Genomic DNA, 21,942 nt, shown 5'->3' with positions numbered 1-21,942 from the left:
CAATTGACCCAGAAAGATATTAACCTAATTGCTACTTGTACCACTATTCGTGACAATTACGAATCACCGAGCCATGGATAGCAGTAGGAAAATCAATATTAATTAATTTGTCAGACTAATTAACATTAACATCCAATGAGAATAAGCACAAGAATCAATGAATACTTGAATTAAAAAGCAAGAACTTGAATTAAATATAGAACCTCACGATGACTCAATCGAACCTCACCCCTTGAACCAGAAAAGAAAAGGCTTAGCTACTCATGATCTTCGAACCCTCCAGGCTTGCTTCTCAGTAGGCCGAACTGATCTTCTTGGTAGCTTGAGTTGCTTGATGCTTGATTGTTGGATGATGAGTGATGCCTAGAGCTGGTCTGCTTTAATATCTTGGGTTGATTGCTGCTTCATTGATGCTTGATGCTTGATGCTTGATTGCTTGAGTTGCTTGCTGCTTTAATAAGCACAATAATCAATTATCGAATCTTGAGTTGCTTGATGCTTGATTGCTGGATGATGAGTGATGCCTAGTAATCTCAATCTCTTATCTTTTTAGGATTATATTCAAAATTGGGACTCTAGGCTCTTGAATTCGAGTTATCTTGGGCTGCTACAAGTCTCTTCTGCAAATTGGGATTCAGCTGTGAAATGGGCTTTGCTGCGAACTTGCTCCGATTTGGGCCCGGTTTCATCTTTGATGCGGACCGAATCTGTCAAAACCCAAAATATAAAAATTGTGGGCCTTTCTTTTATCTTTCTGATGCCTCTTGAATTGTCCAATTCGGAGTCCGGAATTGAGAGTTATGCCCAGATTACTGACTGTTGCCGAAACTGTGCAAAATCATCCGAATTGCCCTATTTTCTTCCAATTGCCTTCTTTCTTGCCCTGAATCGAAATACAAGAGTAATGAGTCCACTTAAGTGCTAAATTAATGTAAAAGAGTGAATATTAGGGGATAAAAATAGGGTTCTTTTTTGTCTCATCAAATCCCCCCACACTTAAACCTTGCCCATCCTCGGGCAAGACAAAACACAAGCAAAAACAAACAAACTATCTACTAATTTTTTAAATTCAATTCTCCTTCATCTTTCTTCACAAATATTCTAGGTTAAATATCGTGAACCATTAAATCAACACAACCAAGTCATACACGACTCATTCATCAGTCAATCCAATTTTTGCTACTGCAAACCAAGTAGTAAATCAGGGAAAACCTCTTTCTCTTCTCTCTCTTTTTATTTTCTTTTTTCTCTCCTCTGAAGAAGTGAGTGTATTTTATGCTCCATTTCACTTTTGGATTACTTGGTCAATAGGTGCATTTTATGCTCCATCCTACTATCAGATGACTTGGCTGGTAGGTGCATTTTATGCTCCACCCTACCATTGGATTACTTGATCGGTAGGTGCATTTTATGCTCCATCCTACCAATTGTGGAAATGGTGAAGTATTTACCCTATTTACTTAAACCTGAATTTAGAACTAGCTTAACTGGAAATGACTTCAGATAAGTCAAGTACTCCTTGTTCGTACCTCATTACTAGGTACACAAGAATTTTCCTAGAACATTGCTTCAATTGATTTCAAAAGAGTTGAGGTTCTTTTTTTTTCTTTTTTAACGCAAATGCAGAAAAACATGACCTAAGTTCTAACCTTAATCCCCTCCCCCACACTTAAAACTTACATTGTCCCCAATGTGAGGTTAAATGCAAAGAAAGGGCAAAAACAACTAAACTAGAAATGAAAAAAAACAAAAAAAGAAAAATAAACTTCCCTATTTTTAATAATCTTGAATTGGATCCTCTAATTCTCGTGGTTGCAGCTTTCGGTGTTCTCCCCTTTCATCCAACATGGGTGGGTTCAAATCTAGAATAGGGGCCTTCATATCCAATTGTGCGCTCAATCCGAGCTCCTCATTCATATCTTCTTAAAAAATTTCCCACACAATTGAATCAATAGTGTCAACCGAACAAATCGAATGACTTTCATTGGGGTACTTCATTGCTTAAAAAATATTAAATTTAACAATTTCCCCGTCGAACTCGACGGAGAGGGTACCCTCGTCCACATCTATTTTGGTCTTGGCCGTTTTCATAAATGGCCTACCTAATAGAAGTAGGGCTGAACTTGTGACCGTGTCCTCCTCCATCTTTAGGATGTATAAATCGGTTGGAAAAATTAAATCATTAACCTGCACCAACACATCCTCAACAATCCCTTCCGGATAAGCATTAGAACGATCAGCTAGCTGAATGACAACCCTAGTTTTCCTTTAAGGGACCTAATCTCAAAGCACAGTAAATCGAGCATGGCATGACGTTGATGGATGCACCTAAATCTAGCATGGCACGCTCGATTCGTTTATTGCCAATCACACAAGGTAAGGTGAACATACCTGGATCAGCAGGTTTTTCTGTCAAGGTCCTCTTGATAAGAACTGAAACATTTTCTCCAACTCTTACCTTCTCATCGATTCGCAGCCTCCTCTTGTTAGTGCACAATTCTTTTAGAAACTTTGCATACTTTGGGATCTGTTTTATAGCATCTAACAAGGGGATATTGGTTTCCACCTTCCTGAAGGTTTCTAAGACTTCCTGCTCATATTCCTCCTTCTTGGATTTTTCCAACCTACTAGGAAAAGGTGGTACAATGGCATTAGTAATCTTAGGGAGAGGGGGGTCGGGTATTACCTTAATGGGGTCTTCATTTGAATCTTGTCTCTCCTCTTCCTTATCTCCTTTATCTGCCTTCGTTGGTGAGGTAGGTTGGGGCTGCAACTCCTTCCCGCTTCTCAGCATCATTGCACTTGCATTTTCTTTGGGGTTAACTACCGTTTGTGATGGTAATTTCCTAGAATTCTGCGCCTCCAACTTGTTCATGGAAGTAGCAAGTTGGCTGATTTGGTTCCCCAAGTTCTGGATGCTGGCTCTTGTTTCCTGTTGAAATTGCTGAGTGTTAGTAGCTAGAGCCTTAACGATTTCATCTAATGACATACATGAACTTGAGGGTTGGCCTTGCACTATGATAGGTGCTGAAATTGGGACTTGTCTATTGAAAGCTTGGGGTTGATATCTCTGTGGTCCTCTGATAGCTATAAATATAACCCTAGCAAGTGCACTAGTTATCAAGTAGTATAAAAATATCATTCCCATGAGGATTTAATAAAATAAGTATTAGAACTATAGTCTTCCTTAATTATTTGGACAATCAAAATTAAGATTTAAGGCTAAGAACTAATGGAAAGCAGAAAAAGAAAACAAGAGCAGAAGTAACCACTGCTAAAGTATGTAACGATTGATTGAATTTGCTAGGACTTTTGGTCCACCTAAACATTCCAATGAATATTAATGTATGAAATTACCCAAGATAATTTGTCATTCCCATAAGCTGAAGTCTTTCCAATTTTATTTAATATTCTCTCTCGAGATATACTAAAACTACTGCTATCAGGTAACCCTTCGATCTCTCGACTAGAGTTCTCAAGGTAGAAGTGCATTAAGTTCAAGCAAAAACTATTACATTCAGATGAATCATGTGTATATACTCCTATATACCATTCAATTCACACCATAAATTATGTGGTTTGCTATATGAATTCCTCTCTCGATTCATTCACATAAACCTAATCAATTAAGAGATAGTCACTCCTAATAGCATTAAGCAAGATAACTCATAGACTATATGGAAATCATGATCTTGGATAAATCAGAATAAAAATATATTCATTGTTATGATTAGGCTTTCCATAATCTTAGCTACAAATAAATCAGTTCATACTAGAGAAAATAAAATAAACAAGAGGAAAGAAAGACATCATGGTGTCGCCCTTGGAGTGGAGGTCTCCTCTTCTCCTTGCCGCCACCTTCTTCTTCAGTCTTCTTGCTTTCTTGACTGATTGCTCCTCTGCTTCTTGATGCCTAAAGCTGGTCCCCCCCCCCCCATTATATAGCTTTAGGAGGAGGGGCTCTCTCCAACTCCTCTTAGGAGATTATCCTCAAAATTAGAAAGTCCTAATCTAATCCTATTCTTATCTCTTTATCTAGTGAACTCAATCTCTTTATCTTTCTAGGATTACATCACAAATTTAAATTTGATAGGACTCTTCTCAGTTTCTTGTTCTTGCATTCGTATTAGGCTGCCTCTGCGAATTGGGCTGTTGCAAGGCTTTTCAGCAAGTTGGGCTTCAGCTGCAAATTGGGCCTTCCTATGAATTTTCTCTGACTTCGGCCCCAGATTTGACTTCGATGCAGGCCGAATATGTGAAAGCCCGAAACATGAAAGTTGTAGCTTCCTCTCTTATCTTACCAATGAGTCTTTAATCAGCCCAATCGGACCTCGGATACGAGAGTTAGGCCTAGATTGCTAATCAGTGCCAAAACTGTGAAAAATCATCCGATTTGCCTTGCTTTTCTCCTGATGCCTTCCTTCATGCCCTGAACCAAAATACAAGATTAATGAGTCCATTTAAATGCAAATTAAGTGTAGAAAGACTGAATTTTCATAGACAAGAATATGATAGATTTTCTTCACATCAAATCCCCCCACACTTTAACTTTTGCCCGTCCTCGGGCAAGAACAAGAAACTGAGAAGATCATATCTAAATTTATGATGTAATCCCATAAAGATAAAGAGATTGAGTTCATTAGATAAAGAGATAAAAGTAGGATTAGACTAGGGCTTTCTATTTTTGAGAGATTAACTTCAAGAAAGAGTAGGAGACCACACCCTCCCCTTAAGCTATATAAAGGGGTAGGGGGCGGACTAGAGAGGCATCAAGAAGCAGAGGAGCAATCCAGCTATCAAGCAAGAAGTCTGCAAGAAGGAGGTAGTGGCAAGGAGAAGAGGAGATCTCAACTCTAAGGGCAAAACTGTGAGTTCTTTCTTTCCTTTTGTTTGTTTTATTTCTGTGAGTATGAACTAATTTATCTGTAGTTAGGGTAGTGAAAAGCCTAATCATATCAATGAATATATTTTTATTCTGATTTATTTAAGATCGTGATTTTCGTATAGTATATGAATTATCTTGCTTAATGCTATTAGGAGTGACCATCTCTTAATTGATCAGGCATATGTGAATGAATCGAGAGAGGAATTCACATAGTTGACCACATAATTCATGATGTGAATTGAATGGTATATAGGGGTATATACACATGATTCATCTGAATATAATAGTTTTTCCTTGGACTTAATGCGCTTCTATCTTGAGAACTCTAGTTGAGAGATCAAGGAGTTACCTGATAGAAGTAGTTTTAGTATATTTCGAGAGAGAATATTAAATAAAACTGGAAAAACTTCAGCTTATGGGAATGACAAATTATCTTGGATAATTTCATCCATTAATATTCATTGAAATGGTTAGGTGGACCGAAAGCCCTAGCGAATTCAACCAATCGTTACATACTTCAGCATTGTTACTTTTGCTTTTGTTTTCCTGTTTCTTTTTTTTTCATTAGTTCTTATTCTCAAATTTGAAATTCGATTGTCCAAATAATTAGGGAAGGCTGTAGTTCTAATACTTATTTTGTTAAATCCTCGTGGGAACGATATTTTTATACTACTTGATAACTAGTGCACTTGCTAGGGTTATAATCTTAGCTATCAAGTTTTTGGCACCGTTGTCGGAGATTTAATCCTAAAATAATATTAGAACTTGTTAAACCTTGGTTAATTTGGATTTTGCTCTTTATTTAAAGAGATGCTTAGGAAGTATCCTCACTATGGAACACTAGTTTGACATCAACTTTAAACTTTTTATAATGGTATTACTTCATCTAATCACTCCATTATCGATGTAGATTTAGGAGGCACAATCATGAGTAAAACTCCAGAGGAAGCCTATGATCTAGTGGAAGATATGGTATCAAACAACTACCAATGGAGTAATGACTGCACCAATCAGAGAGGAGTACACCACATCGATTCCCTTGCAGCCATATCTGCTCAAATTGCTAATCTGAATAAGATATTTGATACTTTTAATATTGCAGCAATAAATACTTCATCTAGCATTCCATGTCATTTCTGTGCTCAAATAGGACATACTAATTCTGATTGTCCATTAGGTAGTCCTTTTACTTCACATGAGAATGCTAATTTTAACTCTCATGCTGGCAGGTCGAATTTCAATCCTTACTCAAACACATACAACCCAGGGTGAAGGAATCATCCAAACTTTTCGTGGAGCAACAATCAGCAAAAGGCACCCATGGGATTCCAACAACAGCCGCCCCCACAAGAAAAAAAGAGTAATTTGGAAGAGATGATTTCTAAGTTCATCAATGCTACTGAAGCAAGATTCCAAGAACAGGAAGCATCGATCAAGAACTTAGAAGTTCAAATGGGACAGATTGTAAATCTGTTGTCGGAAAGAAAAGAGGGACGGCTACCCAACAACACGGAGAAGAATCCTAGAGAGCAAGTAAACGCCATAGCCTTAAGAAGTGGGAAAACAGTTGGCGAAATCCAGAAAGATGATAAGGAAGCTGATGTGGCCGATCTGCAAAAGGAGAATGAGGGGAGTACACCTAAACTGAGTTTAGATGCTATTAAACTTCCTCTCCCTTACCCTGAAATAGTTTTGAATGATAACTTGGATGAGGAAGTTAAGGAGTTTTTGAATAATTTGGAGGCCGGTCAAGAAGGGTCCAAGCCAAGACAAGGTAATGCTCATTATATGATGTTGCCGATTTCTAATAAGAGACCGTTACCCTTTGTTTTGCAAGCCCCTATTCCATATTTGAACCAGCCCATAATGGATGGAAGGGGAGCACACCGAAAGTTGCGACCACGAGAGTTAGAGGATCCAATTTATGATAGGGAAGTTTGTTTTTTCTTTTTCTTTTTGTTTTTACATTTCTAGTTTAGTTTTTCTGCCCTTTCTTTGCATTTAACCTCACATTGGGGACAATGTAAGTTTTAAGTGTGGGGGAGGGGATTTAGGATTTAGGTTAGAATTTAGGTTGTGTTTTTTATTTAGGTCGTATTTTTATGATTTACCCAAAAAAAAAAGACTCAACTCTTTTGGAATCAACTGAATCAATATTTTGGGAAAATTCTTGTGGACCTAGTAATGATGTACAATTAAGAAGTACACGACCTATCTGAAGCCATTTCTAGTTAAGCTAGTCCTAAATTCAGGTTTAAGTAAATAGGATGAATATTTTTGGTAGGATGGAGCATAAAATGCACCTACCAGCCAAGTAATTCAATAGTAGGATGGAGCTTAAAATGCACCTACTAGCCAGTAATTCAAACAGTAGGATGGAGCATAAAATGCACCTACTGACCAAATAATCCTCAAAATAAGATGGAGCATAAAATGCACTCACTTCCTCCAAGGAGAGAAAAAGAAAAAAAAAAGAGAAAAGAGAAAAAAGAGAGAGAGAGAGAGAGAGAGAGAGAGAAGAGATAAAAATGTTTTTCCTAGTTTACTACCTGGTTTGTAGTAGCAAAAATTGGATTGACTAATGAATGAGTCATTTATGACTTGGTTGTGTTGATTTAATGGTTTGCAATAGTTAACCTAGAATATTTGTGGAAAAAGATGAAAGAGAGTTGAGTTTAAAAATCGATAGGATAGTTAGTTTGTTCTTGTTTTATTTTTGCTTGAGTTTTGTCTTGCCCGAGGACGGGCAAAGTTTAAGTGTGGGAGGATTTGATGAGAGTAGAATTGATCACATTTTTATCCCCAAATATTCTGTCTTGCATACTTAATTAGTACTTAATTGGACATATTTCCTGTATTTCGGTTCAGGGCATGAAAGAAGACATCAAGAGCTAAGAAAGGCAAATTGGATGATTTTTCATAGTTTCGGCACCGTTCCGTAATCTGGGCCTAACTCGCGTATCCGAACTCCGATTGGGCTGATTCAAGAACCACTGGATAGATAAGAGAAAAAGACACAATTCATGTTTTGGGATTTCGCAGATTCGGCCTGAATCAAAGTCAAATCCGGAACCAAAGTCGGGGCAAATTCGTAGGAAGGCCCAATCCGCAGCTGAAGCCCAACTTGTAGAAAAGCCTGACAGCAGCCCAATTCGCAGAGGAGGTTGAATATGAATTGAAGAACAAGAAACTGAGAAGAATCTTATCAGATCTAAATTTATGATGTAATCCCATAAAGATAAAGAGATTGAGTTCATTAGATAAAGAGATAAGAGTAGGATTAGACTAGGACTTTCTATTTTTGAGAGATTAACTTCAAGAAAGAGTAGGAGACCACCCCCTCCCCTTAAGCTATATAAAGGGGTAGGGGGCGGACTAGAGAGGCATCAAGAAGCAGAGGAGCAATCTAGCTATCAAGCAAGAAGTCTGCAAGAAGGAGGTGGAGGCAAGGAGAAGAGGAGATCTCAACTCCAAGGGCGAAACCATGAGTACTTTCTTTCCTCTTGTTTGTTTTATTTCTGTGAGTATGAACTAATTTATCTGTAGTTAGGGTTGTGAAAAGCCTAATCATATCAATGAATATATTTTTATTCTAATTTATTTAAGATCGTGATTTTCATTTAGTCTATGAATTATCTTGCTTAATGCTATTAGGAGTGACCATCTCTTAATTGATCAGGCGTATGTGAATGAATCGAGAGAGGAATTCACATAGCTGACCACATAATTCATGGTGTGAATTGAATGGTATATAGGGGTATATACACATGATTCATCTGAATATAATAGTTTTTCCTTGGACTTAATGCGCTTCTATCTTGAGAACTCTAGTCGAGAGATCAAGGGGTTACCTGATAGAAGTAGTTTTAGTATATTTCGAGAGAGAATATTAAATAAAACTGGAAAGACTTCTGCTTATGGGAATGACAAATTATCTTGGATAATTTCATCCATTAATATTCATTGGAATGGTTAGGTGGACCGAAAGCCCTAGCGAATTCAACCAATCGTTACATACTTCAGCATTGTTACTTCTGCTCTTGTTTTCCTATTTCTATTTTTTTCATTAGTTCTTATTCTCAAATCTAAAATTCGATTGTCCAAATAATTAGGGAATGCTGTAGTTCTAATACTTATTTTGTTAAATCCTCATGGGAACGATATTTTTATATTACTTGATAACTAGTGCATTTGCTAGGGTTATAATCATAGCTATCAGTGAATGCCATCCTAAATTCTTTGGCTCCTTCCTTCAATCAGTTCATCATGAACTATTACATGAATAAGCTAAATGTTAACATTCAGGAACTCAACAATATGTTGCAAAGGACTGAGGAACTGATTAAGAAGGATGAGCCCATTTCTATGCTTTTTGAAACTGGAAAGTCGAGCAAGAAGATGAAGAAGGCAAAGAGAAAGCCCTAGAAGAAAGCTACTAAGTCTAAGAAGCAGAAGAAAGATAGAGCATCAGATGCTTGTCACTTTTGCAAGCAGGCCGGCCACTGGAAGAGGAACTGTCCTCAGTACCTGGAATCCAAGAAACAAGGTAATTTTGAATCCTGTGTCATAGAAACCAATTTGTTGGTAACTTCTGCTTCCTGGTGTATTGACTCTGGGGCTTCGACTCATGCGTTTAACTCACTGCAGGGGTTCAGGATAAGCAGAAGACTGAGTGACGGAGAAGTAACTCTTTACTTGGGGACTTCTGCAATTGTTGCAGCTACAACTATAGAAACTGTAAAGTTAAAGATTATCTTTATGTCCAAAATTTGAGAAGAAATTTGATTTCTGTTTCAAAACTATGTGTGGATGGATATTCTGTTCATTTTAGTAATACGATTACTATCAAAAGAAATAACAAATTTCTCGCATACGGAGAACTTGAGAATGATTTCTATGTTTTTCATCATTCTCTGGAAACTAACATAGCCGAAACTACGTCGGTTGACATCCCCAAGAAAAGAACCTGTGATACAGTTAATCCCACGTGCCTGTGGCATTACCGACTTGGCCTTATTAACATAGATCGTATCACAAGGTTGGTAAAGGATGGTCATTTGGATTTTCTAACTATAGAAGATCTTCCAACCTGTGAACCTTGCCTTCAGGGTAAGATGACGAAACGACCATTTATCGGTAAGCCTGAAAGATGTACAGGCACACTTGATCTTATACATACTGATGTATGTGGTCTCATGAGTGTTAGGACACGTAACCAGCACATTTATTTTATAAAGTTCACCGATGATTACTCTTGGTATGGTTATGTGTACCTAATGAGACACAAGTCTGAATCCTTTGAAAAGTTTAGAGAATTTAGATAAGAGGTCGAGAAACAGTTAGGGAGAGAAATTAAGACCCTTCGATCGGATCGAGGTGGCGAGTATCTCTCTGATGAATTCAGGGACTACTTGAAGGTCAATGGGATAGTATCACAGTTAGCTCCTCTTGCTACACCACAGCTAAACAGTGTGTCAAAGAGGAGGAACCAGACTTTATTGGAAATGGTCCGATCACTTCTCGTACACTCAGAGTTACCCACATCCTTTTGGGGTTTTGCATTAGAGACTGCAATATACGTGCTGAACCAGGTTCCAGCCAAATCAGTTCCGAAGACTCCCTATGAGCTTTGAACCGGAAAGAAACCAAGTGTGAGACACTTGAAGATTTGGGGTTGTCAAACACAAGTTAAAAGAATGAGTGCGAACAAATTGGAATCCAAGACCAGCCATTGCCTATTCGTAGGCTACCCCAAAGGCTCTGTGGATTACCTATTCTATGACCCAGGAGAACAAAAGGTGTTTTGTAGTCGAAATGCCCATTTCTTGGAGGATGATTACATCCTGAACAATCATTGTCAGGAAGTTGTTCTTGATGAGGAGAGCTCAGGGTTAGTGGATGGTGTTGCACAAGTTCCAGGTAATGACCAACCTAGAAGATCTACTCGGGTTTCTAGGTTTCTAGTTCGTTTCAGCTATGACCAGGATAGTTACCTGTGGAAGTTACGACCAGTGAGGAGGATCCCGTGACTTATATAAAAGCTATGTTGGACATAGATTCCTTGAAGTGGGTAGATGCCATGAGAGCTGAGATGGACTCAATGGAAACCAATGGAGTCTGGACTCTAGTAGATCCGCCCCCTGGGGTAAAAGTAATTGGTTGAAAATGGATCTATAAGAGGAAGAAGGGTCCCGATGGTAAGGTTGAGACCTACAAGGCTCGTCTTGTGGCGAAAAGGTATACTCAAAAAGAGGGAATCGATTATGAGGAAACCTTTTCTTCAGTGGCCATGCTTAAATCCATTAGGATCCTACTAGCTATAGCAGCATTCCATGATTATGAGATTTGGCAAATGGATGTCAAAACTGCATTCCTGAATGAAGATCTTAGTGAAGAAATCTATATGCAACAAACGTAAGGTTTCGTAGCTGCAGGTCAGGAACACATGGTATGTAAATTAAATAGATCCATATATGGACTTAAGCAAGTTTCTAGGAGTTGGAACATCCGGTTTGACTCTACCGTCAAAAGGTTTGACTTTGAGCAAAATCTGGATGAACTTTGTGTTTATAGGAAATACAATGGAGATAAGGTTACGTTCTTGGTTCTATATGTAGATAACATTCTACTCATTGGGAATGATGTAGGAATGTTGACTACGGTGAAAGTATGGCTTTCACAGCAATTCTCCGTGAAAGATCTTGGAGAAGCCTCCTATATACTAGGTCTTCGACTCTATAGAGATAGATCAAAGAGGATAATAGGATTATCCCAATCTACTTATATTGACATGATAGTCAAGAGATACAGCATGGAGAACTCCAAGAAAGGAAATGTTCCTTTCAGGCATGGAGTCACTCTCTCCAAGGGCATGTCTCCCAAGACACCCAAGGAGATTGAGGGCATGAAGGACGTTCCCTATGCCTCAGCCATAGGGAGCATCATGTATGCCATGCTGTGCACTCGTCCTGACATCGCTCAGGCAGTGAGTGTAGTAAGCAGATTCTAGGACAACTCAGGGCAGGAGCATTGGACTGCTATGAAAAACATACTTAAGTACCTTCGAAGGACAAAAGAGTTTTGTCTGGTATTTGATGGTAGCTCACTACAGATCCAGGGGTATACTGATGCTGACTTCCAGTTAGATCCAGATGATAGAAAGTCTACATTTGTGTATGTTTTCATGATAGGATCGTGTGTTGTTTGCTGGAAAAGCAGCAAACAGGGGTCCACAATGGATTCCACAACCGAAGCTGAATATATTGCTGCAAGTGAAGCTGCCAAAGAAGCTGTATGGATGAAAAAGTTCATTCATGAATTGGGAATAGTTCCATCCAACACATCACCCATTCCACTTTTTTGTGACAACACTGGAGCTATCGCTTAGGCTAAGGAGCCATGAGCCCACTCGAAGTCGAAGCACATCAAGAGAAAGTACCATGTACTACAGGAGATAGTTAGAAGAGGGGACGTCCTAATTCAGAAGGTAGCATCAGCGGAGAATGTAGCAGACCCATTGACTAAGCCACTAACACAGAAAGTGTTTAAGAAACACGTGGAAAGCATGGGACTCTGGCTTATACCAGATTGGACCTAAGTGCAAGTGGGAGTTGTTAGACAGTGTATGCCCTTAGCTCCAATCAGAATGATGTACATTATGACATTTAATGTAAATGAATAAAGTACATATTTGATTCATGTTATGGTGTGTTTCTATGTCATGGAAACTAATCTGTTAGTTGCTTTTGTGTCCTGGTGTGTTGACTCCAAGGATTCAACTCATGCGTGTAATTCACTGCAAGGGTTCAAAGTAAGCAGAAGGCTGAGTAAAGGAGAAGTGACACTTTACTTGGGGACTTCTGCAAGTGTTGCAGCTATGGCAATAGAAACCATAGAATTAGTCTTTAGAGAAGAAATACTTGTACTTAAGGTATGTCTTTATGTACAAAACTTAAGAAGAAATTTGATTTCTGTTTCTAAATTGTGTGCTGATGGATATACTATTTGTTTTAGTAATATGATTACTATTAAAAGGAACAATAAATTCATCGCATGCGGGGAACTGGAGAACGGTCTCTATGTTCTACATCCTTCTCTAGAAACTAATTTAACTGAAACTACGTTGGTCAAAATCCCCAAGAAAAGGACTCGTGATATAGTTAGTCCCATGTGCCTGTGGCATTACCGAATTGGCCATATCGGTATTGACCGAATCACAAGACTGGTAAAGGATGGTCCTTCAGATTTTCTAACCGTAGAAGATCTTCCCACTTGTGAGCCTTGCCTCCGAGGTAAGATGACAAAACGGCCATTTAACGGTAAGCCTGAAAGATGTACAGGCACGCTTGACCTTATACATACTGATGTATGTGGTCCCCTGAGTGTTAGGACTCGTAACCAACATGTGTATTTCATCACCTTCACCGACGATTACTCACGATATGGTTACGTGTACCTAATGAGACAGAAGTCTGAATTCTTTGAAAGGTTCAAAGAATTCAAACAAGAAGTCGAGAAACAGTTAGGGAAAGAAATTAAGGCCCTTCGATCAAATCGAGGTGGTGAGTATCTCTCTAATGAATTCAGGGACTACTTGAAGGCCAACGAGATAATATCACAGTTAGCTTCTCCTACAGCACCACAGCTTAACAGTGTTTCAGAGAGGAGGAATAGGACATTGTTAGACATGGTCTGGTCACTTCTCACACGCTCGGAATTTCCCACATCCTTCTGGGGATATGCATTAGAGACTACAATCTACGTGCTGAATCAGGTTCCAACCAAATCGATTCCGAAAACTCCATACGAACTTTGACGGGAAAGAAACCAAGTGTCAGACACTTGAAGATTTGGGGTTGTCCTGCACACATTAAAAGAACGAGTGCAGACAAGTTGGAATCCAAGACTATTCATTGCCTATTTGTAGGCTACCCAAAGGATTCGGTGGGTTATCTATTCTATGACCCAAGTGAGCAGAAAGTGTTCTGCAGTCGAAATGCCCAGTTCTTAGAAACCGATTATATCCTGGACACCCATCGTCAGGAAACAGTTCTTGATGAGGAGAACTCAAGAGCATTGGGAGATGTCCCACAAGTTCCAGGTAGTGACCAACCTAGAAGATCCACCCGGGTATCCAAGCCACCACTCCGTTATGGTTATGACCAGGATAGTTACCTGGTGGAAGCCTTGACTAGTGAGGAGGATCCCGTGACTTATGCAGAAGCTATGTTGGACATAGATTCCCAGAAGTGGGTGGAGGCCATGAGAGCCGAGATGGACTCAATGGAGGCCAATGGAGTCTGGACTCTAGTAGATCCACCCTCCGGGGTGAAAGCAATCGGTTGCAAATGGATCTATAAGAGGAAGAAGGGCCCCGATGACAAGGTTGAGACCTTCAAAGCTCGTTTGGTGGCGAAAGGGTATACTCAGAAAGAAGGCATTGACTATGAGAAAACCTTTTTGCCCATGGCCATGCTTAAATCCATTAGGATCCTGCTATTTGTAGCAGCATACCATGACTACGAGATTTGGTAGATGGATGTTAAAACTATGTTCCTGAATGGAGATCTTTGTGAAGATATCTACATGCAGCAGCCGCAAGGCTTCATTGCTGCTGGTCCGGAACACATGGTATGTAAACTTAATAGATCCATATATGGACTTAAGCAAGCTTCTAGGAGTTGGAACATCTGTTTTGACTCTACAGTCAAATCGTTTGACTTTGAGCAGAATCCGGATGAGCCCTGTGTTTACAAGAAGTCCAGTGGCGATAAGGTCACCTTCTTGATGTTGTATGTGGACGATATCCTACTCGTTGGGAATGATGTAGGAATGTTGACTTCGGTCAAGGCGTGGCTTTCGCAATAATTCTCCATGAAAGATCTTGGACAAACCTCCTATATACTAGGTCTTCGACTCTATAGAGATAGATCGAAGCGGATAATTGGATTATCCTAGGCTGCTTACATTGACAAAATTGTCAAAAGGTACAACAGCATGGAGAACTCCAAGAAAGGAAATATTCCTTTCAGGCACGGAGTCACTCTCTCAAAGAAGATGTCTCCCAAGACTTCTGAGGAGATTGAGGGCATGAAAGACATTCCCTATGCCTCAGCCGTAGGGAGCATCATGTATGCCATGCTGTGCACTCGTCCTAACATCGCTCAGGCGGTGAGTGTGGTAAGCAGGTTCCAGGCCAACATAGGGCCGGAGCATTGGACTACTGTGAAGAATGATGCAAAGAAAATCTATCATATTCTTATCTATGAAAATTCAGTCTTTCTACACTTAATTTACATTTAAATGGACTCATTACTCTTGTATTTCGGTTCAGGGCATGAAAGAAGGCATCAGGAGAAAAGCAAGGCAAATCGGATGGTTTTTCATAGTTTCGGAACCGATTATTAATCTGGGCCCAACTCTCATATCCGAGGTCCGATTGGGTTGATTCAAGACTCACTAGAAAGATAAGAGAGAAATCTATAACTTTCATGTTTTGGGATTTCGCAAATTCGGCCTGAATCGAAGTCAAATCCGGGCCCGAAGTTGGGGAAAATTCGTAGAAAGGCCCAATTCGCAGCTGACGCCCAACTTGCAGAAAAGCCTTGCAGCAGCCCAATTCGCAGAGGCAGCCTAATACGGATGCAAGAACATGAAACTGAGAAGAGTCCTATCAGATATAAATTTTTGATGTAACCCTAGAAAGATAAAGAGATTGAGTTCACTAGATAAAGAGATAAGAATAGGATTCTAATTTTGAGGATAATCTCCTAAGAGGAGTTGGAGAGAACCCCTCCTCCTAAAGTTATATAAAGGCGGGGGGGGGGGGGGCGGACCAGCATTAGGCATCAAGAAGCAGAGGAGCAATCAATCAAGAAAGCAAGAAGACTGTGCAAGAAGAAGGTGGCGGCAAGGAGAAGAGGAGACCTCAGCTCCAAGGGCGACACCATGAGTTCTTTCTTTCCTCTTGTATATTTTATTTCCTCTAGTATGAACTGATTTATTTGTAGCTAGGATTATGGAAAGCCTAATCATAACAATGAATATATTTTTATTCTGATTTATCCAAGATCGTGATTTCCATATAGTCTATGAGTTATCTTGCTTAATGCTATTAGGAGTGACCATCTCTTAATTGATTAGGTTTATGTGAATGAATCGAGAGAGGAATTCATATAGCAGACCACATAATTCATGGTGTGAATTGAATGGTATATAGGGGTATATACACATGATTCATCTGAATGTAATAGTTTTTCCTTGAACTTAATGCACTTCTACCTTGAGAATTCTAGTCGAGAGATCGAAGGGTTACCTGATAGCAGTAGTTTTAGTATATCTCGAGAGAGAATATTAAATAAAATTGGAAATACTTCAGCTTATGGGAATGACAAATTATCTTGGGTAATCTCATACATTAATAATCATTGGAATGGTTAGGTGGACCAAAAGTCCTAGCGAATTCAATCAATCGTTACATACTTCAGCATTGGTTACTTCTGCTCTTGTTTTCTTTTTCTGCTTTTCATTAGTTCTATCTTCAAATCTGGAATTCAATTGTCCAAATAATTAAGGAAGAATGTAGTTCTAATACTTATTTTGTTAAATCCTCATGGGAATGATATTTTTATACTACTTGATAACTAGTGCACCTCCTATTTATAGTCTTCTTTGGATCAGCCTCCTAATCTAATTAGGAGAGAGTTTCTTGATCCAAATCTGATATTTGGATCTGGACGCTTAAATGGATAAGACTTATCTTATCCTTTCATCTAATCCTAATCAGATTATAAATCTGTTCTTGCCTCCTTTTAATTAACCAATTTAAGCCTAGTTCAAATTGGGCTTTAGGCCCATTAAACCTATGTGCTCACTTACACCTTTAATTTGTTGCCCAGTTGGCTCTCTTTGTATGGCATGGGACCCTTACATTGATGTACACATCAGCCACATGGGTTCACCCTAGCCTTTGTTACAAGGCCTGGCCGAACTCACTGTAGGAGACAGTGAACCCTTGAGTCCATCACCATGGGCTCATAATTGGCCCAACATTTACACTAAATGGTCCTTGGGTCCAACTACCTTATGAAAACCCAAGGACTCTGGGCAGATGCAAAATTAGCTCATCAGGTATTACTCTCAATGCTTTTACACTTAACCTCTCAACCCATAATGATCAAACACTGCTCGACAAGAAAGGACCTCTCCCTCGGCTGCAAGGAACAGTGCCGCATTCTATACTTACATGGATTCTGGGAATTAAAACCTTTTGCAAACATTTAGAAACCATAATATATATGTATATCTCTATATAAATATATTTTGCAAAAAACAAATTTCAACGTTTGAAATCAACTACCGGCAGTTCAGGTTTCCATCAGAGAGAGTGCATCCTTGATCATTCACTTTATCCGAGAAAGGGGCTGATTTTGTCACTGTGATTACCCACTCAGATGAATTCTCGGACTGTGTTAGACAGTGTATGCCCTTAGCTCCAATCAGAATGATGTACCTTATGACATTTATTGTGAATGAATAAAGTAAATATTTGATTCATGTTATTGTGGTGTGTTTCTGTGTAATACCATTAAACTGGACACTTATGAGACTCATGTTAGTTTAGAATGTTCATAACCGTTGGATAAGTCTACGGAGATTTATCCTACTAAGACTGACACTGATGTGCCGCCAAGTGTTGGGGTGGCCTGTCTCAACTGCTAGGGTGAGACCCGAGGTACATACAGTGTAGGTTTACTTGAAACCCTGAACCGGACCAGATTTCTAGTATTGCCCTGGACCTTGGAGATTGATGGGCAAAACTGGAAAGTTCCACCTGACCCCTAGACTCGATTATGATACTGCACTATGTGTCGGATTGTGCTGTCTTTGATATGCCAATCAATGAGATCCTTAGAGGGGGTCAAAACCTTAGTATGTTGGGATAGTCTAAGAATTCATCTAAGTGGGTGATCATAGTGATAGGATCAGCCCCTTTGTCAGACAAAGGCAATGATCGGGGATGCACTCTCTCTGATAGAAACCAAGACTACCGACAGCCGATTTCAATCGTTGAAATTTGTTTTGCAAAATATATTTATATACATATATACATATATATATTATGGTTTCAAAATGTTTGCAAAAGGTTTTAATTCCCGGGATCCATGTGAGTAGAGAGTGCAGCACTATTCCTTGCAACCGAGGGAGAGGTCCTCACTTATCGGGCAGTGTTTGATCATTATGGGCTGAGAGGTTAAGTGTAAGACCATTGAGGGTAATACCTGATGGGCTAATCTTGCATTTGCCCACAGTCCCTGGGTTTTTATAAGGTGGCTTGGCCCAGGGCCCACTTAGTGTAAGTGTTGGTTCCATTAAGAGTCCATGTGATGGGCTCAGGGGGTTCGCTGCCCATAACACCATAATAGTGTATTCGGCCAAAGGCTTTGTAACAGAGGCTGGGATGAACGATAAGAATAAAAATTATCATATTTTTATCCCTATATATACAGTCTTTTATACTTAATTAGTACTTAATTGGTTCAGCGCATGAAAGAAGGCGTCAGGAGAAAAATAAGGCTAATCGGGTAATTTTGCATAGTTTCGGCGCCGCTTAGTAATCTGGGCATAACTCTCCCATCCAGACTCCGATTGAGATGATTCAAGATGCATTGAAAAGATAATGAAGAACTCTAAAATGTTCATCTGAGTGGGTGATCATAGTGACAAGATCAGCTCCTTTCTCGGACAAAGGTAATGATCAGGGATGCACTCTCTCTGATAGAAACCAAGACTGCCGATAGCCGATTTCAATCGTTGAAATTTGTTTTGCAAAATATATTTATATATGGATATACATATATATATTATGGTTTCAACATATTTGCAAAAGGTTTTAATTCCTGGGATCCATGTGAGTAGAGAGTGCAGCACTGTTCCTTGCAACCGAGGGAGAGGTCCTCACTTGTCGAGTAGTGTTTGATCATTATGGGCTGAGAGGTTAAGTGTAAGACCATTGAGGGTAATACCTGATGGACTAATCTTGCATCTGCCCACAGTCCCTAGGTTTTTATAAGGTGGCTTGGCCCAGGGACCACTTAGTGTAAGTGTTGGTTCCATTAAGAGCCCATGTGATGGGCTCAAGGGGTTCACTGCCCATAACACCATAACAGTGTATTCGGCCAGAGGCTGGGATGAATGATAAGAATAAAAATTATCATATTTTTATCCCTAAATATTCAGTCTTTTATACTTAATTAGTACTTAATTGGACTCATTATTCTTGTATTTCGATTTAGGGCATGAAAGAAGGCGTCAGGAGAAAAATAAGGCTAATCGGGTAATTTTGCATAGTTTCGGCACCGCTTAGTAATCTGGGCATAACTCTCCCATCCAGACTCCGATTGAGATGATTCAAGATGCATTAGAAAGATAATGAAGAACTCTAAAACGTTCATGTTTTGAGTTTTGATAGATTCGGGCTGCATCGATGCTACAATCGGGCTTGAAGTCTGAGCAAATTCGTAGGGAAGCCCAGTTTGCAGCAGAAGCCCAACTCGCAGAGAAGCCTTGCAGTGACCCAATTCGTTGAAGAAGCCTAATACGAATGCAAGAATAAGAAACTGCAAAGAGTCCTATCAGATTTAATTTTCTGATGCAATTCTAGAAAGATAAAGGAGATTGAAATTACTAGATAAGAGATAAGGATAGCACCAGGGCATCAATCAATCTCTGGAGCAATCAAGGGGAAATCTTCCAAGAGAGCTTCAGCCTTCAAGAAGGCAGTCAGCAACGCAGGAGGAGAAAAGGAGGAAGGCGGCAGCAAGGAGAAGACAAGCTCATCGATCTCAACCTTAAGGGCGATATCATGAGTTCTTTCTTATACCTTGTTTGTTTAAATTCCTTTATCATGAATTAGTTTATTTATAGTTAGGGCTATGGAAAGCCAAACCATGACAATGGATTGATTTTTATTTAATTTAACCAAGTTGTTTTTATATTCATATTGTCTATGAGTTATTATGCGTAATGCGATTAGGAGTTTGGCCACCTCTTAGTTGATTTGGTTTATGTGGATGAATCGGAAGAGGAATTCATATAATAGACTAAATAACTCATAGTGTGAATTGAATGGTATATTGGAATATATATACATGATTCATCTGATGATATAGGTTTTTCATAGAAGTTAATGCACTTTCTATCTCGAGAAGTCTAATCGAGGGATCGAAGGGTTACTTGATAGAAGTAGGTCTGATATATCCTGGGAGGGAACATCAAATAAATTAGGAAAGACTTCAGCTTATGAAAATAATAAATCATCTTGGTTAATTTAATAAATTGATGTTCATTGGAATGGTTAGGTGGACCAATAGTCCTAGTGCTTTCAATTAAATCATTGCAAGTTTAGTCGTTGATTGCCTTTGTTTTTATTTCTGTTCTTTCTTTTTCTATCTTTAATTTTCAGTAGTTCCTATTGTTAGAATTCGGTTGTTCAAATAATTGAGCGAAGCTATAGCTCTAATACTTATTTTGTTAAATCCTCGTGGGAACGATATCTTTATACTACTTGATAACTAGTGCACTTGCTAGGGTTATATAATTATAGCTATCAATGAACCCATGTGGTTGATGTGTAGATCAATGTTTGGGTCCCATGCCATACAAAGAAGTCCAACTGGGCAGCAGTTTGGAAGGCCACTGAGCACATAAGACTTATTGGACCTAAAGCCCATTTCGAATTGGTTTAGTTGAACTAATTAAAGAGGGGCAGATCTGGGATTTGGATCAGCAAATAGGATAGGGTCTTACCCTATCCACTCAGAGAGTCTAGATCCAAATAGAGATTGGGATCTAGAAACCTCCTAAGGAGATTAGGAGAGAGTTGATCTAATCTGCAGATAAGATAAGGACTTATCCTTATCACTTAAAGAGAGTCTAGATTCAAATAAGGATTTGAATCAGGAAACTCCTAATGGGATTAGGAGCTGATCTCTTTAAGTCTATAAAAGGAGGAGGGGGCGAACCATTCTTCACTCAATCCTAGAGATCAGATCTCAGATCACATAGAGAGAAGACAGCAAACAGTCTGACTACGCCATCTTCTCCCTGTGTTCTCCTCCAGTTGCCGCCTACTGCCAATTCGATCTCCAGTTTTGTAGGAGCGATCAAGAATAGTTCTTGATATCAGCCTTTGGAGAAAGACTGATCTGAAGTCGTGCTCACAGCCTCCATTGAATCCTTGCTGAAGGGTTCGGTTCTTGGGAAGAACACTGTTGATTCTGCTCCACCCTACACTGTGTCATCTTCAGTGGGAGCAGTCTATGGAGATTTTCTTTGGGCGTGAACACCTTCAATGGAGGATATTGTTTCTTCGTATCAGGTACCACCCTCTCCTACCTTTTGGTTTTAGATCTAGTTCGGTTCTTGGTTCAAGATTGATCCTTGAAAATGCAGATTTTCTAAAACAGGGAATGTGATTCCCAGATGGGGAGAGAGAAATTTTTTGTAATTTTGCCCAACCTACCTATAGGGTTCGGCCATCCATATGATGGATCTCTCATCCCTTCAGATTGTCCCAACATACCCAGGTTTTGACCCCTTCTAAGGATTTCATTGATTGGCATATCAAAGACAACCCAATCCGACACCTAGTGTAGTACCATAATCGAGTCTAGGGGTCAGGTTTAACATTCTAGTTTTGCCCATTTGTCTCTAAGGTCTAGGGCAATACTGGAATTTTGGTTTGGTTCAAGGTTTCAAGAAAACCCACACTGCATGTACCTCAGGTCTCACCCTAGCAGCTGAGACAAGCCACCCCAACCAACTTGGCGGCACATCAGTGTCAGCCTTGATAGGATAAATCTCCCTAGGTCTATCCAACGGCTGTGAAGATTGTAAACTATCACGAGTGTCATAGCTGTCTAGTTTAAGGATATTACATAAAAACATACCAAAACACATAAATCAATTATGTACTTTTATTCATTTACAATAAATGTCATCAAGTACATCAATCTGATTGGAGCTAAGGGCATACACTATCTAACAGTTAATTCTTT

The sequence above is a fragment of the Nelumbo nucifera genome, chromosome 1 (assembly GCF_055504915.1).
Source record: "Nelumbo nucifera cultivar China Antique chromosome 1, China Antique-T2T, whole genome shotgun sequence".
Taxonomy (NCBI): domain Eukaryota; kingdom Viridiplantae; phylum Streptophyta; class Magnoliopsida; order Proteales; family Nelumbonaceae; genus Nelumbo; species Nelumbo nucifera.
This window is presented reverse-complemented; position numbering follows the sequence as displayed.